Here is a 24,318-nt window from a genome sequence, read left to right as displayed (position 1 = left end):
TTCATGATCAAATAGTTTGCTTTATTACTAATGTGGTAAAACAACTCCATGTACTTTAAAAACTTTAAAAGTGCTAACTTTTGTATTAACAAATCCTTCAGAAGACCTTTACTGCATGCACTGAATGTGCTTTGGCAGCCATTTGAAGAATGAAAAATAGCTACTTTTCATGTTAAGCATGTCAAAAATGATGAAATGCATGTTGACAGATTAGGCAGTGAACTTCTGAAATCCAGATTCAAGTATCTATTGGGGCAGGAAGCCTTTCAGCTGCATTTATTAATATCTGACCTCAGGGCAGGAGTATAACTTATAAAAATGCAGCACTTGGGGTTGTTCATGTTTGCACCACAGACATATTATCCCGTATCCATCTGCTTGTTCAGGACTAAATCCCATTCTATACAACTATGTTCCCAATTGATTGTTATGACCAATGACCAAAGACTCTTCCCCGTCCACAAACTTATCATATCTGCTGGACATGCTCTGTAGTATACCATGCTGCTAAGGCCTGGAACTCCTTTCCTGTCAATACCCTCCCTCCAGTCCTTTAAAACCATTCTGAAAGACTTACTAACAAACATCGAGCTCTGTTATTGCTCAATCCAGGATAATCTATATCCCTAAATATGAAGTACCTATTCATACTTTACACCTCCTTACTCTCCCTTCTTCACTAACTTCCTTACATCCTATCAGTTTCTTGCTCCTTTATCTCTAAGTATGCTATTACCTTGTTTTTCACTCACTTCATATTGCAATTCCTGTTTGTATTGTACTAACTTAGCTTTAAATTTCTCTATAAACTGGCTAACATTTATTTAAATATTAAAATATCGTCATATACGCTGTATCTATTCTTACTCAATGTTTTCACATTGTGTCTGATTTGGTATAATTACTTAAACTGTAGATCTCTTTGTATTAGTTTTGAAGATTGTAAAATGATTGATCTTAAAATGCTTTTGTAATACTTTGGAACTTTTCTCCCTGGGCCTCAGCTGAAAATGGATACCTACCCAGTTAGATGTTCCCGTTTATCATATGTCAATAAATAAATATTTTCCAAAAACTGTTTTAAGACCATCCTAACTGGGGAATCTGCTGTTTATTTACTAGGTTAAAGAAGGAAATGAATAATGCTAGCAAATTTGGGTACCTTATTAGTAGGATAAGTATGGCTCATGTTGAGGCCCAGTTTTTCAGCCTATTCATCTTGTAGAACTTTTGTAAAAAAAAAAATAATAATAATAATTAAAGTAAGTTATCTTACACCTTTCCTTTATACTCTTATCCAAAAGAGTGTTATGCTTTCCTACATTTTTGGAATTTATGCTTGTCAACAATTTATTACTTGTCAAACTGCATTTTATCGAAAAGTTGAAATTACTGATAGTAAGAAGTAGTAGAAGGTAAATGCTTTGGCACATTGCTGCATTCCGTACCCCAATGTCTCATTAAATTATGGCTTAGAGAGTGCAACTATGATGAGCTGCATTTTAGGTGATATTTTCTACCTCAAACAATTTCTTCTTTTATTTTATACATTATACCAACTGCATCTTTGCATATAGCCAGTAAGATTTGGGGTCCATTTTCAGAGACCACCCAGGTATATTGTATGAAACTCTTTACTTTTGTGATGCTTTTGTTGATAGGATACAATTTGTTCTTACTGACTCCTGATGGATGTGATACCGATAAAAAAACAAGCATTAGTTACAGCATACTTAGAGATGATGCCCAAAAAACAGGTGGCCTTTTAGTATAGAACCTTTCTGCCCTGGTAAAAAGCAGTATTTTATTTTTGTTATAAATGTCATGATCTGGAAGGGTATATATTTTTGCTAAAACACCTAGGTTTCTTTAGTTTTTAACCAATCTTGATCACTTCTTGGTTGATACTAAAAGCCTTTTCTACATTGATGTTCTGTCCTGACTGAGGTACCAGGCCATAATGACAAGAATCTGTGAATGGATGGATGGAGAGGAGTTTAATGGTGTACAGTCATCAATGAATTGTCTTCCTAGTATGCTAAGGGAATTATTCCCAGATATACATGATAAGGATGCATGTAACAGTATTTAAGAGGTTAATTTTAGTTCACCTTTACCTTCAGATGCAGTAGGTACCAAATAGTTATTACTAGAGAACATTCCCTCCAAATAAGAGAGTTATAACTTTTGAACAAAACTCTGGGGGTCATCACAGGTAATCTTTGGAAGACATCCCAACAGAACAATTTATGTTAATTGGTCATCCTGATGGTGAAAGACAGAGAGAGAGAGAGAGAGAGAGAGAGAGAGAAACAGAGGCTGGAGGGTGTTACCTCTTATTCATAAAAAGCTGCTATTCTTGCAAAGACAAAACCCCACTGAAACAGAAGTGACTCACAAGGTCATCTGTAAGTCTATGTACATTCTGTTGCCTATGTTCTGAACTGTGTAGGTCAGGGAAATGTGCTTATGTGATCAGGAAATATTTCTGCATCCATATTCAGGGTATTAGACTGCAGGAGTCAACATTTCTGTGTTTTGATTGCAATCACTTGTGCCTAGATTTATCTTGTCTTTTACATTATATTGATGGTACAAGAACTACGTTTTCCTTATTCACTTTCCCATGGAAGATGTGAAACTGGTAGGAGCTGGGAACCCCTTTTAAGTTTTTACATTGTTGGTACAAGTCTGAGTGGTACCACCTTTACATTATATGTACTCTTACATTTTCCTTACTGTCTTCTTTTCCTGCTGTGGAGTCTCTTAGAAGTATGATCTTGTATAATGTTCTGTTGTAAATGCCATGATTTTCTAGTAACGAGCTTATAAGATGAACCCCAGGTATTTCCGATACACTGTCTGTAGCTGTAGTCTTGGTAATCACTTGCCATATGTTTTTCCCTGTCACAGTTTGCTCTTATTGTTAATGTTTGCTTTATTCTGAGTGTATTCTGTTTAAGTTGTGGTTCTTCCTTTTGTTTGTTGACTTTATATATAGGACTGTGAAGCACATTATTTTTACAATATTACCTTTAGTACCGCACTTTTCTCCCAGCCATGAATCTTGGACTGAGCACCTGAGAGGATTGTATATAGTTGCTGACAATTTGATATGTGCTTTTCAAATCAGATATGGTTATTAGTTTCCTTCCTTCCTTTCGGTCTTTTCTGTTTTTACTGTCCCACGTGTAAGCTGTATTAGACCACTCTCTGTTAATTATAGGCAGAATGATCTTGTAATATTTGTGCAAGTAACTTTTTAGAAGTTTTTAACTTTAATACACCCAGAACAGACACGCAGCAAATATTTTGTTTTTGCACAAGTTTAAATTGTTCATGAGATAAATGCCTTGGATGGTTAATTGCATTTTTCTTTGTATCAATATATTAATCTGCATCTGGACAGCAGTTCTGCTTTAAACCCACATTACAAATATTGGAATGACAGCTCTGCTTCATACCCACATTATGAATATTGGAACAGAAGCTTTATTGTACAACAATATTATAAATATTGGAGCACTGTTGACACTCATGTTTTTGCTGACACTGTTTCCCTTTCCTTCTCACATGGATCTGGGTTCCTTTTTAGGTTGTTATGGAACACATTGGTGCACATTATATACTTTTTATATTCCTTTGGATTTTTGGCTATTTGTTTCTCATTCAAACTTTTGTAAGAGCTTGTACACTGCTGTATTAGTCTAAATTAAGTTATAAATGTTATAATATTTTTTGCATTGCTCTGTTAACACCTTTGCATTCTTGCTGATTGATGTCCTGGATAAATTTAAACAGGCTTTGATAATTTCTGTGTGGATAGTCAGCTATCCCTTTTTTGTAATTTTACAATTTTTTTCTGTTATTTCTTCTACTCTCTCTCTCTCTTTCTGTCATTTTAATTTCTTTGCTATCATCCTCAGAGTTAGTGTGAGGTAATGCTCTAATCTGATGATATGTTTTTGTGTACCTCTCTATGTTGTTGTTCCCCTGAGTGGTATCAGAAAACTGAATTTTAAGTTTCCCTTCCAATTTGAAGTGTTGCTTCTCACATAGTGTTGTGACAGGATGCTTTGAATTGTGTTATGGTTCTTTATTTAGTTGACTTTTCAGTCTGAGTCCGTGAGCTCTTGTGACCTATTCCTGTGGTGACTTTAGAGCAATAACTATTACAAACACAAATAGCACAGCTAAACCTACGTCAGCCTTGCAGGTTATTTCTGGAATGTGAACAGATGTAATGCCCTATTCTTTGAAGTAAGTGAAACTGATACCAAAGTAGTATTTCTACAGGAATGTTAAACTGAGGGTGACAACACTGAGGATGTAGAGGAGGTGCGGGATACTGTTTTATTATTATCAGATGCAACAGTGGAAATTAGAACTATAACTATTTAGAAAAAATAGTTTTGTGGCAAAATCTCACTTAGTGGCAAAAGCTCTTTAGAATGCTAATAAGCTTGGGAGGTGGTGTATAGCTGAGATACACAAGGCTCATGAGATTCTGGCATTTGGGAATTTTTAGAGCTCTAATGAGGTAAATATTAAAATGTTCACTAAGTTTCCTTTAGTAGGGCTGAACAACCTGAAAGGAAAACTTCCTATAATCATAACAGAGAACGTTAATGGGGTTCAGTCCCTTGCATTAGGCAAAATCCCTAATGGGGAAGACAAAGTTTAGAAATTCGCACATGTAATGTGTTAGATATTCAAAGTGAAGTTTCTTAGTTAGTCCATCGTGACAGAGATTCCCCCTAAAGATTTTACATATGTTACGCCTGCTCTAGGTACTGTAACAAGGGTAGACTGTCCCTGGGATTCATAAAGCTTGCATCAGGTGCAGGAGTAATATCGGCATTCTACCACCAAATATGGCCGCAGAACGATCCAGGTACGAGCTGCTCCCACGTGCACTACCTGCGTACGCTATGCCCACACAGCTCCCGGGCCCTGTATGCTAATTACCCCATGTGCAGCAGTGTAGCATGCAAATGAAGGTATGTAGTGATCCAGGAAGTGGTGCAGGCTTAGTGTAAACATGCAGAAATGTAAACCATAGAAAACGGCTTACATTTTTGCAAACATAAAAGCAGAGCCATGACAGCCGACCAACCACATGTATTATATTGTTAATATATGTCAATGGCTAAATATATAGCCATTGGCATACAAAAGTGTACAAAATATAAAATTTACATATAATATATATATTGTCGGACTATCGCGATGTGGAAGTACAGGGCAGTGGTGCGCAAAGGGGATCGCAAGGAAAATATAAAATATAGAATAAAACTGCAATGTAACACATATCACGATTTCCCTATAATAGTCAATGGCAGGCCTGCTACACCATACTATGGCCCAAGGGTTGCTATGGGGCTATGACAGTGTTATGCACGGTAGCTAGGAATTAGTAGGCCATGCAAATGAGAAGAGTAATAGTGAATCAAAGATTCCCCACCGGTGTAAGGCTGCACCTCACAGCATAGCATTATAACACCGAGGTGTGCCCTTGAGATAAAGATGACATCAAGAGAGGGGTGTGTCGCCATTGCTGTAAGCACATTGGAGCATTGCTAAACCGGTTTGCCCCTAGCTAGGCAAAGCTGCAGGATAGGGGTGTGTTGAACTGGCCATAGCTATGCTTAGCTTAGAGTACACAAGGTAACCGAGTATGTATGTGAACGGAGATGAAAACGCAAGTAAACCCAGTAAACGGGTTTGCCCAGCGTGCACTGCAGCTGAAACAGGAAGGATATAGGAAAGAAATAAGGAAATGCTGCAGCAGTGAAATTTGAGTATAAATGACTAATTAACACCTAGGAGCCTACAGTGGGCTATTGACAACAGCTAACAAGGCTACAAGCAGCTACCTGCAGAACAGGAAAGGGGAGGGGCTGTACTGCAAAGAAAACAGTAAAGTGTCAAGGCAGAACAAAGCCAATTTGCAGTATATCAGCTACAAGACACATTTTGCCATGACTGGGTAGGGAAAGTACAAAACAAGAAAGATGGCAGGTGGTTGCATGCCTGATAATGGGAGGGGATCCAGGCTGAAAAGTGAATTAAAGAGCAACAGATTAATCAAAGCAGGCAAGCATATCTCCACAGTAAAGCCCCCACACTTGCAGTACTCATTGCAAAGCCCATAATTAAGACACCCTGCAGCTTGAATAGCTCATACACACCCACTGACATCAGCAGCATCCATAGCACAATACTATAAAGTGTGAAAGCACCTCACACACATTTGTGTATTCCCATACACTCTGCACCAGTGGTGTATATAGACAGGGAACTTTTAGTATGTACATGTTAGGGGCTGCCATAGCTTTGATCCACCAGCATGTGTTGGAGACTGAAGGTGGTGTGGAGGATGATGCACACGACCACCTCAGGCACCAGAGGAGGAGGAGAGTGCTCAGACCCAGGGTAACCTACTAGGGGCTACATGATCTGGAGATTGTAGAGCATTACAGGGTGGACAGGGACATCCTACGGCAACTTGTGGAGCTGTGCTGGCCACACCTCAGAATCAGAACAAACAGAGGGGAACCCATCCCAGTGGATATGAAGGTAGGTGTAAGCCTGAGAATACTAGCTACAGGTACCTTTCAAAGATCAACTGGGGATATCATGGTGATCTCACAGGCATCAGCATCCAGGGTACTACACCAGTTCCTGGATGCCATGTTACCACATGCCAATAAGCACATATACATCCCCTGAATGCAGGGGGAGTTGGCCAGCATTATGCGCCTCTTCTACTGTGTGGCAGAATACCCAGAGGTACTGGGTGCAATAGACTGCACGCACATACACATCAGGTCACCACCCGTTGAGCAGGGTAGGTGCTACATAAACCGCAAGGGATACCCCTCCATCAACTGCCAGGTCATGTGCAATGCTCAGGGCATTATCATGGATGTGTGTGCTGGCAGCCCTGGAAGCTATCACGACTCCCACATCTGGCATGCCTCACAGCTGTATCAATTATTTGCCAGGGGGGACATCCCAAATGGCCACCTGGTGGGGGATGCTGGCTACGCACTGGAACCATGGATGATAACTCCCATCAGAAATGCACACACATCCATGCAGGAATGCCATAATGATGCACACGTACAAACCAGAATCATCATAGCGCATGTGTTTGGGATGCTGAAATCACGGTTCCATTGCTTGGACATATCTGGTGGAGCCTTGCAGTACTCTCCAGGCACATGTGCCTACATCTTCATAGTATGTACCATGCTACACAATATAGTCCTGTGGAAACAGCTGCATCAGCGACAGAATGGTAAAGGCCCTCGCAACCCACCACCATTGCCAAGGGCCCCACAGGCACAGAGGTACTCAGACCATGCACACCCTGAGCCAGCCCCAGTAGGCAGATGGAGGCGTGCCCAATATGCCCATGCCTTGGCAAAGAGGGAACATATAGCACACACACTGACAGTGTATCCACCTAGAGACTGACACCTTTCTCCACCTGCACACACAGTAAAAATGGATTGCGCACACACAAGACTAGCTGTAAATTGTCATGTATAGGCAGTTTACTGTGTGCATCCAACATAGGCAGCCCTCAACTATTGCACACACAACTGCCATGGGCACAAGGTAAGCCAACACCTGAACCATAAATTAAGCTATCAGCATGTGCTAATACTGTATGTATAGATTGATAGGTAGGTACTAGGCCAACTGCCAGAGGCCATTCATAGGCCTAGCCAAAATGTGTCAGCTTTTGCCACCCTATTGATTCATTAACTGTCCCTCTGTGAAGCAGAGCCAATGGTGGGATCCCTGTGGTGCATCTACTATTCCCCATGCACTCTTCAAGGTTTCTCTTGCAGAGTGCTAGTGAGGGGCTCTGTATAATGTAGTTAGGGATGTGTTCCAAAGTATGGGGAGTGCCTGTGACAGGAATCTGTCCTTCCTGCATCTTCCAGTTATTGTTGTGGCAAGGTTCAGCTCACTACAGTGTGTGGCTTACTGTGACATGGATTCCCATAGGTGGAGCATATCCATTAAGCCTGAGTTTAACATGGCTGTGTTGGCCAGCAGAGATCATCTCTGGGTAAACGAGATGACACTGAGTAAAGCAGGAATTTATTCAGTCTGGCTGCATCGGCCAAATGTTTGAGGCCAGTATTCCCCTTGGCAAGGTACATTCGTGGTCCTTCCAGATGTTGGAAGTGTCTTCTGAGGTACATCCCAAATGGGTTTTTATACCCTATGATGGGAGTGATTAGTAATGACACTATAACCTCAGTATGTCTAGATGAGAACCCTTTAGTAATCAGATGGCCTACATAGAAGGATGTCCTAACTACTGTGGAGATATGATTGTCAAAGGGGAGATCACTATCTACCTTAGTCCCCAGATACTCCATTACCTCATATGTATTAAAGTGGCTGCCACTTATGTGTTAATATGTGGGTGCTTAATATTCCACAATGGAATGACCATGCAGTTAGTGGCACTTGGCTGGAGGCCATGATGTTGACACCCTGTGACAGTCTCTGTGTGGCCCCTGAGGGATGTCTGTGTCAGCTGGACTATCAGTCATGGCTCCCAGTTCGCAGTCATTGCCAAACATGGTCTGCCGCAGTCCACCTGTGTTTGCCTATACCTCTGAGAAGTATATGCCAAACAGTAGGGCTTCCAGGACTGAGTCCTGTGGGACACCAATCATGACAGGTAAAGAGTTGGACCTGGAGACCACTAGTCGTACCATGTGGGTTCTGTGTGTAAGCCCGTTCGCAACCCAACCTGTGATATATGGGTGTATGTACAGGCTGGTGTGTTTATCAATAATACCTGAGTGGGGCATGGTGTCAAAAGCCTTGGTGATGTACAGGTAGTATGTGTGAACCACCTCCCCCATCATCTAACATCTTGATGACTGTATGTAAGACATCAAACAGGTTCAGTAAGCATGAACTGCACTCAGCCAAGCTGACCTGGGTTGGGTCATGTGTTCGGAGGTTACCAATGTCTTTGTTAATGAGTGCCATGAGGATGCGACCCATACCATTGCAGACCAGGCTAGTCAGGCTTATGGGGTGGTAGTTACCATGGTCAGTTGTGATTCTACCTTGATGGAGTGGAATAAATGTTGCCATGTGCCATTATATGGGCATGTAGCCTGTGGAAAGGCTGAGGATGGAAAGCTTAATTAGGTGGGGGGTCAGGTTGTCTTGTACAGTTTGCAAGATGCAGTCTGGGACAACATCTGCCTCCAATGATGCTGTATTCTGCTGTTAGAAAGGGCCATTTCCACCTGTGTGTCTCTGATGTGTGGGATACTGTACCTTTCGGGTAGTGTTGTGGGCTCTTTAGGGGGTGAAGTATGCACTGAATGTATCTGCAAGGATGTTGGCGATATCAGTAGGGTCAACATATTTTGTGCTGCATTTCACTGGCACAGTGCAAGTCTGTGTGTCACCACTTAGATCCTTGACATAGCCAAAGAAGGCTTTGTAGTTATCTTTCGAATCTTTACGTATTCTCCTGCTGATGTTAGCATTGGATGATGTCATGAGGGACCTACGTATCATACTAATAGTGGTCATGGATGTCTGCCCTTCGATGGGATTTGCTGTTTGTCTGGAACACTGTCCTACTTCTGTAGTATAGCCTGTTTATTGCAGAGGTCCACCAGACTGGTGTCCTTGTCTAGGAGGAGTGAGTCTTGGCTTACCAGAGATGACACGGTCCATACATCCAAGTAGGTGGTTATAGACTGCATTTGTAAATCTGTCTGTATCTTGAGCAGTGTTTCCCCTTAGCATAGGGGCTGCAAAACCCCACAGCCCTGTCACTAGTAGTGTAAATTTAGCTGTAGGAAAGGTATACACTGTGGTATCCGTGGATGCGGGAGATGCTTGGGTGTGGAAACAGTGAATAGTTCATGGTCAGATCTAACCAGTGACTTGTTTACCTCTGTTGTGCTGCACCTGTTGCCTACTGTTGGTGATGACCACTTCTAGTATGTTTCCACCCCTTGTTAGGGAGGTTAGTACCTGATACAGGGCATATGAGGTGATAAATTCCAGGAAGCGCTGGGCCTGGAAATGAGTACTGGAGTAAGTTTTCCAGTTAATGGTATGGTAGTTGACATCGACCAATGCCAGGGTGTGCGTTAGGACTGTCATGTTCTCCATTGTCTCCAGGTAGGTGTAGTGGTGGTCCTGGGTCATGGAGGGTGATCCATAGCAGGCCACAGTTTACCTTGCAGTTGTGGCTGATATTAGCTGCACATGGATGATCTCAGAGGTATCATGCTGCCCCACTAACCTGGAGGTGTAGGTATCCTTGATGAATATGGATACACCCCCTCCATGTCTGTGTCAGTCCATGTTCTGTGTCTGAAATGTGTGGTATGGGTTGTAGTCTGGTAGTGCTGGTGTGCTCTCAGGAGCCTTAAGACAGATCTCAATTACTGCACAGGTGTTGATGTTGTCCATCCCGAGGAGTGCTGTGACTGCATGCATGTTGTGATCACAACACCTGGTGTTGAGTAGCATAAACCTCATTGATTCTGCTATTGTGCTGTTTATGGAGCTGGTATTCACCTTTGAGACTCTCCTAAATAAGGCACCATGGGGGCACCAATAGCCTTGGCCAGTATTCCAAAGCCTAAGGCTAACACATAGGCTGGTATGGTAGTGTTGCATGCATGTTTCCCATATGTGCTTGTTTTTCATCTCTCCTGTAGGTAACCTACTGGTAAGCAATAGAAAGCCTTAAACTTATACAAGTCTTCTAGCTTCCAAGATAGGCTTTTGTAGTGACTAAGTATCAGTGTTCTGTATGTTCTTGCTGTACTTAACTATTTCCTGACTACATAGTGATTTCTCACTGTATATTGTGATCTGAAAGTCTGTTTATTCACATATTATGGCTGTGATGGCCTGCACTTTAGACGTTCACAGATAGCCTACTACCTATCTGCCCAAGGGCAATTAGAAGCATAGCTACAGTGTGTTGGCTTTCTCCACACCATTGATGAAGTAACTGAGCCTCTGTCAAGCATAGCCAATGAAGCAATTCCAGGCATAGTTGCTGGAAGCTGTTGAAGAATGGGGTTGTGGAGGGTGATGGGGCACTTAGCGAACTAAAGAGGGCATGTTAATGTGACAATTCAACACCATTCAATTTCCCCAACAGGTCTCACAGCTATCAAACTGGACAAGCTCCCCCACTCCCCGGCTGTATGGTTTTGGGACACATGATCCCAGGGGTGTATATTCTGTTACCCATTCACACAACATGGTTACCCCTTGAAGTGTGTCAGTGAGGGGCTATGCCAAATGTAGTTAGGAATGTAATGTATTGTCTCACAGTACATTTGTTATATGTTGCTATTTCAAGAGTAAGTGAAGCTCAGTGAGTTTGGGGGCCTCCGCCCTTTGCTTAGCCTAGCTTACACATAGAAATCATCTAAATAAGAAATAGGCGGAAGCAACGTTAATGTCAACAGTGTAATGGTTACAGCATCTGCATAGTATCTGTGCATTCGAGGTCCCAATCCCAATAAAGGCAGGGATGTTTATCATGTTCAAAAGTATACCTTAATCACAGCTTGCATATATAGGTAGTAATCGTCTGTATTATAAACATTCGAAACACCCATATAAACCCATGTGTGCTGGTGAGTATAGTCAACAGAGAATGTAATGCTATGTAAGCACATAGTGAGATGTTACTTCACTGAAATGTATATATCCTGAGTAGTTACCAGATGTGGCCGTGTTTGTGCGCACAGGTTATACGTTACAAAATTTGTTTAACTCTGTTTAACCGCTGCTATAATGTCACACAAACACTTTTAAACATGCTTACAACTGCTTAAATGAGCCTTATTCTGGAGTAAAAAACATTCTTAAAGCATCACAGGTGTTGAATCCTGGACCATGCACACTATAGTCATGGGAATTACCACTAAGCCATCTGAGGTGGATACATGTTTCACAGTCTTGAAACTACACCTTGTACCATATGCATTCCTCTGTAATGATCACAAATGGGACAGTCACTTTGTGTACATATGTACAGTACATTGTAAAGTATTGTAGTTTGTGAACCAACACATTCCAGTCTACATATGTATTACTGTTACAAATTAATACAATATATATATATATATATATATATATATATATATATATATATATATATATATATATATGTCAGTGATGTCTGCACATGGATCTATATATATATATATATATATATATATATATATATATATATATATTATACAGTTACAGCAATAGCCATATATATAAACATCTATGAACACAGTTCGTGACACAAAAGCACTCAAAAGGAATTGGAATGTACACAAAACACATGCAGCTCTGGTATTATAACTATTAATATTAACCTAATTCACCACAGAAGGTATGGTTGTTGTGTATGTGAAGATTGGGGTGGGAGAGGAATGATGGGTAATGAAATCATGCATCAAAAATGGCCTGGGTCGGATGTTCAATAAGTGAACTGGAGGGGTATACATGGAGTATGGGGACAATATAAAAAGGACACAAAACAAGAACCTTTCTCATTCATAATACACCCTGTCATGTCACATTGCAATACCTAATTTCACAAACATATGAACATTAACATGTATCAGACATATGTACACCAACTGACTGTCACATTTGTTTTCAGTAGTGAGGAATGCCTATAGTAAAATGTATATTCTAAACACCATAACATTTGTACATATTTCAGATGCCTTAGTGGTAAAGTCAGTGACTGTGGTGTTCAAGGGCTGTTAAGTTATTTTGAGGGCCAGAATAAGGGCTGTTGGATGCAGGTGGATTAAAGCACCCTTAAGCAGTTGTAAGCGGGTTTCCATGGGTTTGTGCGACGGTAAGTGGTGCTGAAACACAGTAAACGTCATGCAGACCACAGGCAAACCTGTTTACAACCACTTAAATGTGCGTTATTCACACTTTCCCTACAAGTGCCTACTCTGAGAGATAAAATAATAACACCTTCCAGGATTAGAACTCACAACCATGTACTCCATCCTCAGAGTAACCTAACACTAAGCTACCTGTGAAATACTTATCCCAGTTTTGTATGCAGACAGGTTAAAACACAAAAGGGAGGAATGTGTTGAAATAGGACAACCCGCCATGTTCACAATGAAAGGTGTATGCTCATATATAGATATATAGATGTATATATGTATCTATATATATATATATATATATATATATATATATATATATATATATATATATACAGAGAGAGAGAGAGAGAGAGATACATAGAGACATGTCGATATATACAGATCTACATATATATGTAGATATATAGATAGGTTAAAAACATCTACACATCTATGGAGGTACAGATAAACGTATGCAATGATATATATATATATATATATATATATATATATATATATATATATATACATATACACACACACACACACACACACACACACACACACACACACACACACACACACACACATATATATATATATATATATATATATATACACACATACATGTGTGTAGACAGCATCCAAAGTGTTCATATCTGAGTATAACATGGACCATAGCAATCATACATCCCCCCAAACAATATGGACATAACATATGAAGAGTATATGCCAATACACTATTACAAATATGTTCTATGGACACAGTCACCAACACAACTGCAATGACTGCAAATATCAATGACAGAAATACACAGACAGCTTTCCTTTTGCAAAACTTTATTACATTCTGATGTATTGCCAAAAGGATTCAAGGACTAACAGTACCTGCATGCTATACAGGAAGCATTTAACAGTGCCTTAATGATTCAGTCTGCAATTACCATAGTATTAGTCCACTAAGAGATAGGTGATCACATAGGGAAAGAACACCCACACACATATAGATGTTATTAAAAAGGAGTTCTGCTATGTACACCCAGCAACATCTACCCCACAACCAAAATAATTACATCAATACATACTGTCATACCATAACCAATTATTCAACTACTGTACAACATCTGCTGAAACCTTAATATACCTGGGCACAGACGCACTAACATGGCCCTATGTGAAATAGTTGCTGTCATACAATTGAACAGCTGCTAATGTAACAGGGTTTGTATGAATTAATCCTGTTTCAGAGGGCTGAAAGGTTCATACAAAGGAAGTGTTACAGAGTACTGATTATCAGCACAGTATGATACACAGTAACACCAAACTAAATATGTCAGTTAAGCACACTGTAAACCCCCTAACATCATATGCATAGCTATGCAGCCTTGAGCTGGTCAAACAATCTGGCCAGACTGAAACATATGCAGAAGTATTAAGTACTGACAAACCCTGCACAAGTAGCAATGTTCAGAAATATAACAGCAGTACTCACATTTAGACCAACTCCTCTAGGTATTACACACAATATATTACTGTTTGTCTCCATACAGCTGTTGCAATAGATTCCAAACAACACTTCCAGGCAGTCTTCCTCACAATTAAGGCAAAGGGACAATGCCCAAGTGGAGTACTCAGTTATACTCCACTGTAGCCATCGTATTGGCTAAGGCAGTAGCAGCGCAGCTGATGTGCATGTAATTAGCTACCTAGGAACACCAATTGGTTATCGGGATAGCACATGTTATTGATCTGTAACTATAAAAGGTTGCCTTGTCACACATTCAAACCATCTGTATCTACTTGTAGAACAGTACAAAACACTGAAAGATGAACCAAAAACGAGTATTATACTAGTTAATAACAGCTCCAGTTACTAAGAAGGTATGTATAATATGTAGTATGTCTGTGTATGTAGAACCTGTTCTCCAAGAATTACAGTGTAATCAATGCATATAGTGGATGTATTGTTGAGCAGTAGTAATGCTTGTAGTATTCTATGTGTGTACTGCTGTAGATCACAAGGCAAACTCCGCATACACCACAAGGGATGATATGGGCTTGGAACTCACCAATTCGCCTCCAGCCACTGTCAGTGTCAGGATTGGTCCAACAAGTACATGCTATAACAGGGGATAGTATATGTCAATATATTGTAACAGTCAACATATGTATGGGTGTATAAGTAAGATGAACATGTCAAAGGTGGGCTTACTGTGCAAATATGGTGTGCATTGTGGGATATTGTGCCAATAACTGTGTAATGTACAGTAGTTTAGGCAGATCTGTATTCCATTCTACATAGTAGTTCTGTTATGTTATGCAAACAGTAGTTATGTCTATTGGCAATTACAATACTCAATAACAGGATACTATTCATCTGGCAGTTTAGCGGCATGATAGCAAAGATAATTGGAAGAGCTAGGTAACTATCCATGTACATAACACATATAATATCCACCTCTCTAGTTACATTTGCAATCAATAACAGCTGTGCATGTGTACATGTTATGCAAATGTGTAGTGACCCTTGTTACAGGGCTGGACCTCTCTAGTATTGTTTGCAAGCAATAACAGCTGTGCATGTGTACATGTTATGCAAATGTGTAGTGACCCTTGTTACAGGGCTGGTCCTCTCTAGTATCGTTTGCAAGCAATAACAGCTGTGCATGTGTACATGTTATGCGAATGTGTAGTGACCCTTGCCACAGGGATGGGCCAAATGGCTATGTGCACACCTACATAGAGTGGATATTGACAGTAGAGACACACTGGTTGAACTACCAGGTTTGTGTAGCCTAACCTCTCATTGCCAACCTAACAGCCACTTGCACATACTGTATGTAAGGTAGTGTACAGTACTGGTAATGAAACAGGTTGCATATCATCTTTAACTCCAGTGTAACATCTGCAGTAGGAGCTAGGATTGCTGTAACCCAGTAATCTCCATGTTGTGTGCTTAACTGCATAGTGCTGTAGTGTGATAAACTAGTTTGGTAGGTGTTCTAATCCCAGACAGGCCAACTGTGCATGTGTCTGTCTGCCTGAGAAAGAAACAATGCATTTTAGAGTATGCACACTCTTTACAATTCACAAACTCACCTTCAGCAATGCTGCTGATGTCACCCATCTGGAAATACACCTCTGAGACTGCCATAACTCAGTATTCTCCATAGCGCGTGCTGTAACTGTGTATTGCTGTAGTATGATAAACTAGTTAGGTAGGAGTTCTATTCCAAAACAGGCCAACTGTGTGTGTGTCTGCCTGAGAAACTAACAATACTTTTTAGGGTATGCACACTTTTTACAATTCAGATACTCACCTTTGGCAATCCTGCTGATGTCACCCACCTAGAAATACACCTGTAGGACTTCTGCAATTCGGTAATCTCCGTAGCATGTGCTGTAACTGTGTAATGCTGTAGTGTGATAAACTAGTTAGGTATGGGTTCTATTACAAGACATGGCAGGTATGTGTGTGTGTTTGACAGTCAGAGCCTGTGTGGAAGTGGCTGTAAGTGTCTAACCACTGGACATGTTAAGAAGCGGATTTTGTAGTTTTCCTATATGGTGTCCGTATTATACGTCACAATGTCCACCTCACGAGGAGTACAGATGTCAATCAGCCAAGGGACTGTGTTGGCAAGCCATACCCCTACATCTGGCTAAAGGCCTGGTGTACAAAGTATGCAACCCTAATATTACCCAGAATACGTTCTGAACCCATGTGTCATACTTGCCTAGAATATCCTGCTATGTTGTTAGTACCCTGCACATTGATGACAGATAGTAGGCATGGTGTGATTGCAGTGGGCTGCAGAGGGCATGGCACTCTGTCCAGCAGTACAATAGGCATATAATTGCGGACAATGTGCCTTCACTATGTTCCCCACTGGATGCCTGCAACATATCTGGTACCATCAAATGTGATCCACAGAGGCCATACAATGCCTTACACACATGCCCTGTATGGACAGATGCCACTGACACCAGGGAATACCTGTATCATGCTATCAATGCAGGTGCATGGTCAACCTGCTGTCTATAAGCAGGTCCTGCCACACCAGGTCAGTATTGGCATATCTGAGGTTAACAGTCTGTGTGCACAATATGTGCCAGCCAAACCAGGTACACTTGTACATGTCACCGTACATTATTGTGGGACGTGCACATCCCAGGCAATGTCCATGTCAAGGACTATCAAACACAGACATGGCATGCATTGCAAAGCAATGGTCATACACAATGGTAACCAGGATGACAGAACAGTTCATACAATACGCATCTGTGTGGGACATTGCAGAGACTACACCCCTGAACTACACTGCACACCATTGTTGGGTGGTGTGATGCCAAGGATTACCCCTCACCAAGCCTTGTACAGCCATCTTGCACGGCCAACCACTACACACCCATGAAGCAATGCACACATGCATGTCAGTACTGGAACCTTGTGTCTGCATGTGGGGTATGATGCTTCCAACCACAGTCACACCCAGTATAACTCCCATTGGCATACCGACTGATGTCAGACACGTTCACATGCCCTAGCTCATAGAACCTCCGGATATCCCCTGTGGTGCATGTAGTACCTGTGCATTACTGCAGTGTGGCAAACTAAGTAGTTAGGAAGTGTATTTGTGGGTCTGGCAAAGTGTGGCAATGTATCTGAGTCCCTTAGAGAGTGTGGTTGTGTTGACAATGACATACGTTCATGTGGACAGCCATGTGCGCTACACCTAATGTATGTCTACTATATCTCTATTGCAGATGTTGCTCACCAGAACACATATATATTCTTACAGCACACAAACATGTCAGCTTTGTGGTGCATGGAGTAACTACATGCACTTGTAATAGTTATGGCTAGTCAGTCAGGGGTTTGACCCCCTTTACTGGTAGGTGTGTGACAGACAATGCTTAGGTTTTAGTCTAAAAGCCCTTCTCGGATGTGCTTTGCCTCTGTCTGTCCCTCCCACACAATCTCTGGTGGATGTGGAGTTGTACACCTGCTCAACAGCAGCTTGTGTTTTGTAAGAGGTGGTCATGAGCAGATGATGACCTCTGCACCTATTGCAGTCCTCCTCTAGCTGATTGCATGTGGAACAGCTGTGGTGATGTTCCCATAGCCAGTCACATGGAAACACAGTACAATATCTAGGAACATCATGTTGGTGTTTGCCCATGACAGTAGCTGTGAGTGGAACTTGGATCTGGTGTTTGGTAAATGGCATCACAGTAACTGGATATTCCTCAAACAACATACACAGTGAAAAATAGCCTAAAGACAGGAGGGTGATGTGCCAGACATGACTACAGCATGTAAGTATAGCTATGCTTCATTGAGACTACTGCCAGTTTAACAAGTTGTGTGTGGTAATGGCTATTCTGCATGTTTTAAAACTGAAAAGACAGTGCTCTTTTTGTGAGGGAACCCCCATCTGTAGAGCCATCTGTGGACTGGTCAGTGTGTGGAACCATTTGTTTCCTGTATTACTCACTGAACACACATCTGTGAACTGCAGAAGCACACTGTGAGGATTGCAGTCAGTAAATGGTGATAGTGATGAGAGTTACTGCTATCGCAACCCTGATTGGACATATGTCACATGAAACAGTGGTATGACAGTCACTGTCTGTGGATCTCACAGTGACATGCCAATAATGGGCCACTGTTCATAGCTGCAGTCACAAGTCTTCTATACTTTTACAGATGCCATGCATTATATATGCATGTGTTGTGCTCCCTCTGCAAATGTGTACCATCTGTTGTGGTGGGTTGATGGTCATATCTATGCATGCTGTTATAAGTAATCCTGAATGCTGTTGACTATTACTAAGCCATATCTGTGTTAAAACTGCAACACCATAGGCTGTATAGGTTTGGAGGTCCCGGCAGAACCTCCTGTCCCACTTCAGCTGGCCATGGCACCAGGCACCAGCACATCTGGGGCCCAGCCTTGGACCTCTACCTCTGTTGGCTATGCACCACCTTCTGATGGAACTGCCACTGAGGATGGGGCTTGTTCCCCCTGGGATTAGGTCCAGACAGGAACTTGTCCTGGACGTGGTGTGTAGGGGGCTCAATAAGGGGTTTTGAGGCCAGATACGCCAGCTCAATGGCAGAGTGTTACATTTAGAGGGTGAACCTGCCCCTCCTAGACATCCCCGGCACAGCCACCTTTGCGGCTGTTTTGGTGCAGTGGTGGCTGCCCATGGCTGGGGACCTCTGTCCCACTGTTTCCATCTGGGGATCATGGGCTTGTGACTGCCGAACACCGTTCCCCATCCAAGGTGTATTCTCCCACATGTGTCATATACCGACCCTGTATGCTGTCTTGCCTGTCATCCTATCCAACCTATCCTCCATGAGCATACCTAATCTACTTTCCCCACATCCCACTCTCACCCTACGGAAATAAAAGGCCAATCAGTTCTTAGCACAACATTTTCCCCATACATATCTGTCCATTTCACACACATGTCCACTGGATACTTGTAACCTTTTTAATATGCATCACAACATACTCCAGTTGTCCTCACCCCTGTCTCTCAGGCACACGATCCTGCTGTGCACATGACTCCTAAAGGTTCCAGGTACACGTTATGCAGATGACCCCATTGTACACACGACACTACCAGTCCCTCTATGGTTACCCCATTTACCTTTTTCATGATAAGGATGTCGCACACAGCACCTTGCAAGAGTACTATTCTCACATAATGAGTGGACAGGAACTGTTGTGTTAATGTAAATGAAATGCACAGAGTGATGTATTTGGCCAATGTACAAATGTTTGCATGTATTAATGACACATGTCTGTCTGAGGGAGTCTTGATATTACATAGGACAACACCACTACATAATACAGGCATTGCTGGTGTTTCCCTTTTCATTCCTTTTTAATGCTTTGTTGTCACATGGGATGTTCTTGATAAATCTATATATATGTATGTATCTATATCTGGACATAAACACACACACATACAGCTACATGATGGAATACATTTCCTATAGTGTTAAATGACTGTGCTGGATGATATGTTTGTGATAACATTCAATGTCTGTATATCTGCCATGGCTTATTGGTAAATCACATTGGCTGTGTGCGCAGGATCCTGGTTTTGAGCCTTGCAGAGGCTGCTTATTTTGTTGCTGGGCAGAACAAGGCCATTGGATATGGAGTGATTAAAGCACATTAATGCAGCTGTGAGCGGATGTGCATGGGTTTGCATGGAGCTAAGCAATGCTAACCACTGGTTACAGTTTCTTACACTCAGCCTCTACATTGCTTCACCAGTGTGATACTCGCATACCGGCAGCCAAAGAGGCTTACACCAGCTTGCTCCCACACTTGCAAATACACTGCATTTGGTGTTTGCATCTGACACTCACACCCCTGGGTGGGAGTGAGGACTACAATATTATCCTGTGATGCCTATTACATCGGATTACATGCCTACAATATCGGGAATGGCTGCCCATTAGGCAAAAGCATGCCGTTCGACTGTACGGAATCCGCGGCCTGTCCAGAGTTTGATTCATATTATTGGTGTGTTTCTGTTTACAATCTGCACCTGTCTGGCTAATACATGGGAATTGACACTCTTCAATACAAACAAGTAATTGGATTTTGGAACCCACATCCTTCAGCCGAATCATGCTACTGCATACCTATTATTCTATCATCTTTCTAAGGTTGTAAGTGGAATATGTGCTTTCTGTCCCTATCAGACCTCTCAAACAATTGGGGACAAATATCAACTGAATCAGGGACACGTCATGACAACATCAGGCACACATTTAAAATATTAGTGCTATTAACCTGACACATTGACAGACTCAAAGCATACATTTACAGAACCAACTGATATTGCCAACATCCTGGCAGATCAGTTCAGTGCTAACTTTACCCCCCTCTCACCCCCTAAAGAGCCCATATCTATACAGGAAGAATGCAGAGTCCCTGTAATTACAACTACGCAGGTAAAAGCTGCACTCTCTAAAGCCAAAAACACACCATCCATGGGATCGGACAACACCCCAAGCTGCGTTTTACATGAACTTCAGAATGAACTGGCTACCCACTTAAGCACCATGTTCAATAATAGCCTCGCATCAGGCTCTGTGCCCACTGAATGGCACACAGCAACAGATATCTCACTCCACAAAGGAGGAGCCACCACTGATCCCAGGAACTATCAACCTATTAGCCTGACGAGCCTGGTCTGCAAGGCCATGGAATGTATCATCATGGAACTCATAAACAAAGACATTGGTAACCTCCAAACTCTGGATCCCACCCAGTTTGTGTTTGTGAAAGGCAGATCATGACTCCTGAACCTGATCGACTTCTTTGAGGCAGTCACCAAAGCCGTGGATGAGGGTAAGGTGGTTCATACAGCCTATCTTGATCTCGCCAAGGCTTTCGACACCATCCCCCATTCTGGAATTATAGCTAATCTCACTAAACTAGGTATAAATCCCTACATCATAAGATGGGATGCCAACTGGCTCACTGACAGAACCCACACTGTAAAAGTTGCAGACTCCAAATCTGACCACAAGGCAGTGACAAGTGGAGTGCCACAGGGTTCTGTCCTGGGACCTCTCCTGTTTGGTATCTACTTCTCTGAAGTACAGGCTAACACAGAAGGCCTCTGGCTGATGAAGTTCGCAGATGACTGCAAATTAGGAGCCATAGTCAAGTCCCCAAATGATGTGGACATCCTACAGAAGGGCCTCACTGAGACAGATGCCTGGTGTCAGAGCCATGGCCTCAAGCTCAATGCCAAAAAGTGCAGTGTCATCCCCTTTGGTAAAAACTCTGTACCCATGAACTACCACATAGGCAGCAATCTACTTAACACCGAATGCGTGATAAGAAATCTTGGAAACCAGGTGGACAGTAGTCTCTCCTTTGATAGTCACACCACCACAGTAGTCAGGAAGTCCTTCTATGTGACACATCTCATCATAAAAGGGTTCTCAACCAGGAAAAAAGAGGTCATTGTTCCCCTCTACTCATCACTCATTAGACCCATTATAGAGTACAACAGCCCTTTTGGAATGTACCTCACAAGACATCTGCAGCAGCTGGAAAGGCCACAGAAGTACCTCACAAAGAGGATTACTGGCCTCAAACAGATGCCCTACACTGATCGCCTCAAAAAACTCCAGCTTTACTCCATAGTATATCACCTACTCGGAGGTGATCTCTGCCTAACATATAAAGCTATGTCAAACCCAGAGCTGTTGGGCATGCTACACCTAAAGAAATCCCAATCCCTCCAAGCTACACGCTCTAGGGACCTAAACCTTGTCACCACAATAAGCAGGTCACACTGGAGGGATAGATTCCTGTCCCAGAGACTTCCTATACTCTGGAACAAGCTACCCATCTATGTCAAGCAAAGTTCTTCATTAGCACTCTTCAAGAAAAATCTTGATGAGTGGATGGGAAATAGGAAATACACCCCGGGGATCACTTCTGTGTCTCTGCTGGACAGTGGCACAGGAAAATAACTTTATTGGGTGGCGTAAGTTATGGTACCTTGCTGACTACTCTTACATAGGCCCTTGGGCCAATAGCCTAGCACCTACCTATGAACCTATGAATTAATACACATTTTCTGAGGTAAATGATGTTTATAACTCTTAATTGTTGTCATTATTCATTACATGTAATTCACCACCTTTCCTCCAGAAGTCACTAGTTTTAGGAGGGATTAAGTGGGACAGAGTTAGAATTTGAGTCAAAATCAGGGATGTCCCTGGAAATCGGGGACAGCTCAGAGGTATGGTCCCTATTTGTTTCCCCAATGGTTTATGTCCTGTCCAGTGGATTTGCTTTTACGGGTTGAGAGGTATGAGTGTAAGCTATGCCCATTTCGGAATATTACTTACATCCCTGGGGTGGTCCTAATACTACTGCGCCAGCCAACACCTGCATGCCTAGGCCCATAATTGCATACTCATAGTTTCCCCACCTGCCTCTCCTCTGCAGCACTCATCCTTACTGTGGGTGCAGGTGGGGTATAAACACACCACTGCACACTGCCCACTCACCGCGTGTTGGGACACATGTACGATGTGTCAACCCATGGTTTATCAGGCTTGCACAACCTACTGGTCCGTGTATATCTACAGCCTGGTTTGATGACTCATGACAGGAACTGACTCCGATGATCATTCATTTTTGGGTGTCCCACAAGGGACATTGATGTCGTTGTTTCAAGATTAGACATGGCAGGTCTCTCCCACTGGTAGTATCCTGCCGGTGGTCTGGGAAGCAGTGGTGTGTTTACTTTTATTGCGTGTCTGTATGTCTCACTGGCCTAGCTGGTGGGGGGGGGTTGATGCTATGTGTTACACGTTTGTTTATTGGATCCCTCACCCCCATATGCACGGCCTGTGAACATATGTAATTCGTAACTGCTGTATCATATCCTAGCTATATACATAAGTATATTTACAGGTATATATATATATATATATATATATATATATATATATATATATATATATAGATAGATATATATATAACAACATATGGGTCTATGGGTGTCTGCATATGTATATATCTATATGTGGGTATGTATATGTATTTTCTCTCTGTATGTATACATTTGTACTATGGAGAGGGAGAGGTTTATCTCTATGTCGCTATGGGTAGATATATACACACATACCTCTACATATATACATCTACATCTGGTTATTCCATTCCTTGCCATATAGATTACACTTTGCTGCAGTTGGACTCATAGTGGGTGTGGCTGCTTGTTGGGTGATGCCTCTGCCCGATGAACACATTTGCTTACATCCCTAGGGCTGTCCATATAGGCCCACATCAGCCAACACCTGCACACCTAGACCCATAACTAGCTACCCATAGTTCCCCTCCCGCACCTCCTCTACAGCACCCATCCTTACTCTGAGTCCTGGTCGGTTTTGATAACACCACTACAGGCTGCCCACTCTCCACGTCACGGGACCCATGTCATACAATTGTCCCAACCGATGGGTCATCAGGCTTTCCCACCCTTGTATTCCGGGTATATACACACCCTAGCCAGAATGTTCGGCATCTCACCTTCTTTTGGTTTTGTCAACTTTTGGGGTTTCCAGCAAGGGACACTCCTGTCGGTGTTCCAAGATTAGATTTAACAGGTGCACTGTCTACCCCCCTGGTTGTATCATGCCTGTTGTCTGGGGGAGCAGTGGACTATTTACATTGTTTGCGGGTTTGTGTGTATGTTTCCCATGTCCGGCTTAGGGGGTTGGAACGTCATGTAACGTGTTTCATGTTTCTTGCTTGGGTCCCTCACTTCCATTGGCATAGCCTGTGAACATATGTCATTCATGTGTGCTGTTTCCTATCAGAGCTGCATATCTGTG

Source organism: Protopterus annectens, chromosome 14.part0, assembly GCF_019279795.1.
Source record: "Protopterus annectens isolate FY-2018-M chromosome 14.part0, PAN1.0, whole genome shotgun sequence".
In the NCBI taxonomy this organism is placed as follows: Eukaryota; Metazoa; Chordata; order Ceratodontiformes; family Protopteridae; genus Protopterus; species Protopterus annectens.
This window is presented reverse-complemented; position numbering follows the sequence as displayed.